At 41.0% G+C, this 8,824-nt stretch overlaps 1 protein-coding gene across 21 annotated transcripts in view; it reads right to left on the reverse strand.

Annotated features, from left to right (window-relative positions):
- The window catches only part of PUM2 (pumilio RNA binding family member 2), a 110,366-nt gene that overhangs the window by 54,531 nt on the left and 47,011 nt on the right, over window positions 1-8,824 (reverse strand). The window lies entirely within an intron of this gene.

The raw sequence follows: 8,824 nt of genomic DNA on the forward strand, positions 1-8,824 counted from the left end.
AGGTTGCGGTGAGCCGAGATCGCGCCATTGCACTCCAGCCTGGGTAACAAGAGCGAAACTCCGTCTCAAAAAAAAAAAAAAAAAAAAGAAATGGCTGTTTTACAGAACTATTGTGAGAATTAAATGTGATACCGATTATGACATAACAACTATACAGTCGCTAGGGGTATGTTAAAATAAATGACTGTACAGTAAGTATTAGCATGTGACTGGCACAAAATAAATGTGAGAGCTAGAACTGCTACTGGTGAATAGCAGCTTTTCACTCAATCTTACATAGTCACATCATGAGCTAGGAATTCAGTGAGGCAGGAATATACAATTCTGCCCTCAAAAAGCACTCCATCTGGTGAGAAAAACAGGTAAATTAGCAAATAGAATATTAGCATATTAAGTGCTCTGGGCAGAGAGAGGAGGAACGTCTAATAAACTTTGGAAGGAGTAGGGTACGGTGTAAGAGAAAATAAAACTGATGCTATAACCAGCATGAAGACCAATGAAAACTTCCTGGCTCATGCTAAGTAGTTTGGAGTTTACCCTTCAGTCAATAGGGAAACAAGAAAGAACTTAAAGGCTAGTGACTTTAAGCCCACTTCTGAGTGTAACATATGCCCATATGAATTTAGTAAAGGCTAAAAAGATTTAAAAATATACATCTGCAGTACTCATTAAAGAAAGAAGAAACTCTTAGATGTTGAACAATTATTGTATAGGTCTTTTGACCATAGCTACTGAAAAATACTACTTCATGACACTCCGTCTCAAAAATAAATAAAAAATAATAGGCTAGGCGCAGTGGCTCATGCTTGTAATCCCGGCACTTCGGGAGGTCGAGGTGGGTGGATCACCTGGGCTCAGGAGTTCAAGACCAGGTTGGCCAACATGGTGAAATCCCGTTGCTACTAAAAATACAAAAAATAAGCTGGGCGTGTTGGCAGACACCTGTAACCCCAGCTACTCAGGAGGCTGAGGCACAAGAATCACTTGAGTCTAGGAGGCGGAGGTTGCAGTGAGCCAACATCACGCCTCTAGGCAACAAGGAGAGACTCCGTCTCAAAAAAATAAATAAATAAAAGCAACATTTTAAAAAAGTATTCAAAAGGACAACATATCTTACTAGGCCTTAAAATCAAAATTCATAAACTATTTTTCAACCGTCTTATAGTAGCTTTCAAAGGTTTAACTGTGATCTACAATACGAAAGACACTTCACAACCTTCTAGTGTCCATATACACATATGCCACAAACAAGTCTCACAACCAAAATTTGTCCCTATGAAGTGCCAATACAACTCTACATTCTACTGTACTTAAATTTTCCATTTATCATGGTGGTGTTATGAAATGGTTCTCCCCAAAAGTTCCCGTAGCCCTTGTTAGTCTTTTGTTAGCCCTCAAGGGCAGGCTCTCCTTCTACCCTCGTTTCACTCAAATGTTTGTTCCCCCACCTTTCAGGCTGTGGGTCTTAAGACCCTCCCTTGAGAGGGTTCTACCTTACAATCTGGGGGAAAGAATGGTTCCATAAAAATCCAAGAGGACTGGCTTCAGAGAGCTCCCAGATAGCTGAATATGTGAAGGTTCCTTAAGGGTGGCACGCTCGGGGGGGCATGGAAGCTCCACACCCCCCTTCTTTCATACCTCGCCCTACACGGCTCTGCACACCTGTATCCTTTACAGTATCTTTCATAATAAACCAGTAAATGTAGTAAGTGTTCTGTGAGCCACTCCAGCAAATCAAACCCAAAGAGGGGCTTGTGAGAACTCCAACTTAAAGTCAGTCAGAAGTTCTGGAGGCCCAGACTTGTGACTAGTATGTGTTGGGGGTGGAAAGCAGTCTTGGAGACTGAGGCCTCAACTTCTGGGATCTGACATTATCTAGGTAGACAGCGTTGGAACTGAATTAGAGGACACCCCGCTGGTGTCTCCTGCTTGGTGTGTGGGGAAAACCGCCTAGTAGTCTGTGTTGTCATGGTGTGAGAAAAGAGGAAAAACAAGGTTTTAGGCTGGGCATGGTGGCCCACACCTGTGATTCCAGGACTTTGGGAGGCCGAAGTAGCCAGATCACTTGAGGCCAAGAGTCCAAGACTGGCCTGGCCAACATAGTGAAACCTCTCATCTCTACTAAAAATATAAAAATTAGCATGCCTGTAATCCTAGCTATTTGGGAGGCTAAAGCATGATAGTTGCTTGAACCCAGGAGGTGGAGGTTGCAGCAAGCCAAGATCACACCACTGCACTCCAGCCTGGGCAACAAAGTGAGACTCTGTCTTCTAAATAAATAACAACATGGTTTTAGAGAGAGTTTTCCCCATATACAATCATTTTCTATAACCTACTTAATTTTTAAAAATATAAGCCACAACACTGCTTTCATGCCTAGGCACAACACAGCCATTTGAGAAATCTGCTTTTATCTATGAAAAGAGTTGACATTGAAGAGATGTATTCTGTGGCAAGTATGAGGGCAACGAGTACATTTAAAAATGTTCTAGTTGACAAATTGGTTGAGTTTATCTAAAGACCTGGAATCAACAAAAAGAAAATGCCTGGATTGCAATAAGAGGTTGTGGAAACAAATGATTTATCATTAAGGTGAATCCTCCAGGTAGCAGGCTTCAAAGAGTATAGTCTATAAGTGTTTATTCTCAGACTTAGGGTCTGTGCTGATGTGAGCACGGGAGAGGTCTAATGAAGCACGTCCAACCCCTACTTCCCATCACAGCTTGAACCAATAAAATAACACATGTCCAACCTCTGCTTCCATCACAGCCTGAACCAGTCTTTCAGGTGAAATTTTAAGGGCACCCTGGCCAAGAAGGAAGTCCATTCAGATGGTTGCTGGGGGCTTAGAATTTTATTTTAGTTTACACTTTTTATGAAGAAAATATGAATTAAACTATGAGTTCAGTAAAATCTTTTCATTTTAAAGCCATTTGTTGAGTCACATTTTTAACTATGCCCTAGGTCAAAAAGGTTGCAAGATTCCACTCAGGTTAGTGAAAGTAAAATAAACCTCCCCCAAATCACCAAGCCAAAAAAGAAAAGTTAAGCTGGAAAGTGCACCGGGCAACCTGCCTCCCATTCTATTCCTAAATAAGATGGCTACAAAGTTTAAAAAAAAAAAAAAAAAAAAAAGGTACATACCTGCCTCACAATTTGCCTGAAAGGAAATTCCTTGTGGACAACGGATAGGCAGCGCTCAAGAGTCATCCCTCTGCTTATATGAGACAAAAACATATCTATTTCTTCACTAAGCCAGACTAAGGCATAACTGACTATTCCTGTAAATTGTGCATTCAGTGAAAAACTAATCAGAAACTCTAAAGAATGCAATCATNTTACCTATAACCTGGTAGCCTCCACCCAGCTTCCGGTTGTCGCACATTTCTGGACCAAACCAATGTACATCTTACATATACTGACTAATGTCTCACATCTTCCTAAAATGTACAAAACTAAGTGGTGCCCCAAAGACCTCAGGCACATGTTGTCAGGACCTTCTGAGGCTATGTCATGGGCATGTCCTTAACCTTGGCAAAATAATATCTAAACTGACTGAGACCTGTCTCGGATATCTTTTGGTTTGCAGCTTCATCTATTATGAACTATCTTTATCCCAAAAGTAGAAAATAATGTATCAGGATTCCTGTTTTACTTACACCACTAAAAAAAAAAAAATAAAATAAAAAAAATAAATCTAAAAGTCAGGATTATTTAATATTTTATAATTTTATGATAAAAAGATTGTTATTAAAAATTCAAATACTGGAAGACATAAAGTAGAAAGTGAAACTCCTCATGTAACCTTTCCTGGTATGTTTTATATCCTCCTCGATTTTTAAATGCATGCATATTCACACATTTTGTATTCTAATCTATAATGGTACTTTAATACACCTTTTCACTTATCAATTAACCATAGATCTCTGTTTACAGACACATAACTAGTTTATTTTATTTTATTTTATTTTTGAGACAGGGTCTTGCTCTGTCGCCCAGGCTTGGAGTGCAGTGGCATGATCATGGCAAACAGCAGCCTTGACCTTCCAAGCTCAAGTGATCCTCCCACCTTTGCTTCCTGAGTAGTTGGGACTACAGGTGTACACTACCATATCAGTATTTTTTTTGTATTTTTTGTAGAGAGAGGGTTCAGCCATATTGCCCAGGCTGGTCTTGAACTCCTAGGCTCAAGTGATCCATCCGCCTTGACCTCCCCACAGTGCTGGGATTACAGGTGTGAGCCACTGTGCCCAGCCACTCTTTATTTTTAATGGCTACATAATATGTATTCTTCCATATAGAAGGAACATGATATAATCAGTCTACTACCTTAATATACTTAGATAGTTCATAATCTTTTGCTATAAATAAACAATGCTATCATTCTATACAAGTCTGTACATTACTATTTCCTTACAAAAATTTACTTCAATGAATAAAAACATAAATTCTCTTTTATAAGAAACAATGTGTCACTATGTTAAGAGATTCAGGCTGGCCTCAAACTCCCAGGCTCAACTGACGTTCCCGCCTCAACCTCCAGTAGCATAGAAAAGGCATGTGCCACCACACCTGACTTTTCTGTTTTTGTCATATAAATTCTTGATCCACATTTCTAGATTATCTTCCAGGAAAACTTTACTAGTTTAGATTCCAAAAGTAGGAGTGCCACTTACACTCCTGCCAAAACAGTATATTATCAAACATTTTGATGAGCTGCCAACTTAATAGGTAAAATAAATGTAAAATTTTTTTTAAAATTTGTATTAATTCATAGTTGTTTGGCTATCAACAAGACAAATGTATCCAATCTTTTATGCTTTTGTTTTTCTCATTAAAAATTTCAATCCATTAGGAATGAGACTCAATAACCCCCAAGCTATTTTCCAAATAATCATTCTTTTGCCATTGATTTTAAATTCATCTCATCACTCTACCCTAAACAAGCATGCACGCACACACCGATCTATTTCCAAGTGATCTTGTTCAATGATCTACTCGTATATTTTGAGTCCAGTACCACACTATTTTAATCATCATAAATAGTAATTGTTTTAAAAAACTGAAACCATGCTCCAAAAAGTTAAAGAAAGCAGTGACTAGTAAAAATTGAGTTTGCAGGATCGCAGTTATGAAAAGAAAGACCTTGCAGAAAGAAATGCAGAAACTCTGTAAGATAACAAAACTGGCTAAAATCAGTTAAAACCAATAGGGACAAATGGAGTCTGTGCAGAACAAGCCTGCTGACATCACAGCCCAAATTTCCACATTTCATACTAACTCCCCCGCAACAATTTGCACATGCGACCCATGAGGAGGCATGAAGAGGTGCATGCTAAGGACTTTCCAGGTCTCCCCATTCCTTCCACCAATTGCTTAATAATCTCAAAATCCATCCCTTAAGGCATTTCTAATAAAAATTACTCCCTTTTAAAGCCAGCACAGCCCTTTTAAAGCTGGACTCCCATCTCCTTGTTGGTTGACCTACAAAAAAAGCCTTTCTTTTCTCAAAAACTTGATGCCATAGCACTGGCTTCTACTGTATCAGGCAGCGAGCCCTTGTGCTCCAAAACAATATGGTTGAGCAAGTCCTCCTCCTCCACTTGAGTTTCAGTTTTCCATTAATTTTCTGTTTACTTTTCTGAGACAAGCATCAAAATCAAGCTTTGGAGTTTCAAAACAAAACCTAAGGGGATTCTGACCAAGAGTATATTAAATACACACATTAATTTAGGGAGAACTGACATTTTTACAATGCTGAGTTTTCCCCAGAAAAATCACGTCTCCATTTATTCAAGACTTCTGGAAAAGTTTATAGTTTTCTTTACAAATGTTTGCATATCTTTACTTACTCCCTAACTCATTCCACAGCTTTTCATTTCTTCTTTATGTATCCCATGTCTTGATTACTATGGGGAATTTTAGTGTTCTGGGCAACCATCTAAGTTTTATTTCCTAATTCATTTAGTGGTAGGTGACAGACAATTATGCCGCCCATTTAGAACTATTTTTTCAATGTATGAGACCATGAAATGTCTCCTTTTCACAGCAGTCTGTTGTTTTAAGACTTCTCTGATGATCTCTGATGGCTTAAGTCCTTTATCCCTTAAGGTTCTGAATATACTCTTACATTCTTGGCACAACTTTAAAGTTCCCTTCTGTATCTCAGAACTCTGCAACATGTTTTCTGGCTGATCCTTCTTGTCTGTACTGTCATTTTTGTTTGAAACATTATCTTACATGAGAGTTTCTCTTGAACTCACTTGTCTATTATGTGGTATCAGAATTGCCTGAACTACATATTATAGGGTCAAATCTCCAAACCAAGTCTTTCATTAGTAGCTGGGGAGCTCTTACATGGTTACTATAACTCAAACCCCAATGGCTATACTGTATAGGCCCCTTTTTGTTTGTTTATTCCTCTTCCAGCCATCCGCAGGTCACCTGGCTTCATTGCCAATTTATACCCCTCTATGAATTCTTTCTCAACTCCTTGTACTACAGGAACTTCCCAATCAACCACACAACCGTGCCTTTTTCTTTTCATCTATTCTATTATTTCTGTCTGGCCCAGCCCATGGGTTAAGCCTCGTGTCTTTTTTTTTAAAATTTTTATTTATTTTTATTTTATATATAAAATGGAGTTTCATCATGTTGGTCAGGCTAGTCTTGAACTGCTGACCTCAGGTGATCCACCCACCTTGGCCTCCAAAGTGCTTGGATTACAGGTGTGAGCCACCACGCCCAGCAAGCCTCGTGTCTTATCTATTTTTGTAAAAACTAGCTAAAATAGTTTTAATATTTTTCAATAATTCAAACAGTAAAATTCAAACACATGAAAATTACTTGAAGTTCCTATTTCAGAATCCGTAAGTAAAGTTTTACTGGAACATGGCAATATTTATGTATATCTAATGACCATTTTCATGCTATACCAGGACAGTGGAGTGGTCGTGACTGAAACCATATGAACTGCAAAGCTTTAAATATTCAATAGCCCTTTACAGAAGACATTTGTCAACTCATATTCTAAAATTTTCCAAATATAGTCAACAGTGCATTTAAAATGTGACCAGAGGAGGGGGGGGATCCAAGATGGCCGATTAGGAGCCGCTCAGGATTGCAGCTCCCAGTGAAAGTGCAGAGGGTGAGTGGACACCACATTTCCAGACGGATTTTATTGCCCAAAGGCCAGAAGAATCCCAGGTGGAGGAGCCCCACAGGTCGCAGTATGGTTGGTTTGGCCTGCGCAGCTGTTTTGGCCAGCGTGGCTGTTTTGCCAGTGCCCCAGGGCTGCGGTTCTCTGTACAAAATACATGGGTCTGGGCGCCGTTTTGGCTGGTGATTGGAGCTCCAGGAAGGCAGAGTCACTCATTCATTTGATTAAAAAGGGGACTGAAACAGGGAACCAGGCCAGGAATTTCGTGGGCAAAAAGGCGCCACGAGTCTCAGCGCCGAACAGCACAGTGGGTCGCTGGACGGGAAATCACACAGATCCTGGCACCTTTTCAACAGGTGACTGGCACACCTGGGAAAGAGTTGACTGTTGAACTAAGAAAAAGGTTCTGAGGCAGGGAGCCAGGTGATCAGGCTCGGCTGGTCCCACCCCCACAAAAAAATAGCAATTGGAAAAGCTCTGGGTTGAGAGTTTCACAGCAAGCACAGCTGAACCCGGGAAGGTCCAACTCTGTGGGGGAGGGGCGTCCGCCATTACCGAGGCACTTCACCACTATGGAGGTAATCCACCATTGCTGAGGCAGCCCACCATTACAGACAGAGTCCGCCATTACTGAGGTGGGCCACCATTGCCGAGGCAGCTCTAACTACACCCGTATAAACAGGACTGCAGGGAAGTTCACACAGCAGCTGGGCGGAGCCCACAGCAGCTCAGCAAAGCCTCTACAGGCAGACAGTGACTAGGCTGCCTCCTGGCTGGGCAGGGCAGCCCTGAAAAAAAGACAGCAGCACAACAGAAACTCACAAATAAAGCCCTAACTCCCTGGGACAGAGCACCTGGGGAAAAAAAGGGGTTTATGAGTTCTGCTGCAGCAGACTTAAACGTATCTGCCCAGCAGCTCTAAATGAACAACGGAGCTCACAGCTCAGCACCTGAGCTCTTATAAAGGACAGACTGTCTCCTCAAGCAGCTCCCTGACCCCCGTATATCCAAAGAGTCACCTCATAAAGGAGAGCTCAGACTGACATTTGGCGGGTATCCTTCTGGGACAAAGGTAGCAGAAGAAGAAACTGGCGTGGCAGCAACCCTTACTGTTCTGCAGCTGCTGCAGGTGATCCCCAGGCAAGCAGGGCCTGGAATGGACTTCAGCAGTCCTACAGCAGAGAGGCTAGATTGTTAGAAGGAAAACTAAGAAACGTAAAGAAATAACTTCATCATCAACAAACTGGACATCCACTCAGAGACCCAATCTGAAAGTCAACAACTACAAAGACGACAGGTGGATAAATCCACAAAGATGGGAAGAAACCAGCGCAAAAAGGATGAAAACACCCGAAACCAGAACGCTTCTCCCCCTACAAGGGATCACAACTCCTCACCAGCAAGGGAGCAAGCCTGGATGGAGAATGAGTGTGATGAATTGACAGAATCAGGCTTCAGAAGGTGGGTAATAAGAAACTTCTGTGAGTTAAAAGAACATGCTCTAACCCAATGCAACGAAACTAAGAACCTTGAAAAAAGATCTGATGAAATGCTAACGAGAATAGACAACTTAGAGAAGAATACAAGTGAATTGAGGGAGCTGAAAAACACAGCACGAGAACTTCACAAAGCATACACAAGTTTCAACAGCCAAACTGACCAAGC

The sequence above is a fragment of the Cebus imitator genome, unplaced genomic scaffold (genome assembly GCF_001604975.1).
Source record: "Cebus imitator isolate Cc_AM_T3 unplaced genomic scaffold, Cebus_imitator-1.0 Scaffold1, whole genome shotgun sequence".
Classification (NCBI taxonomy): Eukaryota; Metazoa; Chordata; class Mammalia; order Primates; family Cebidae; genus Cebus; species Cebus imitator.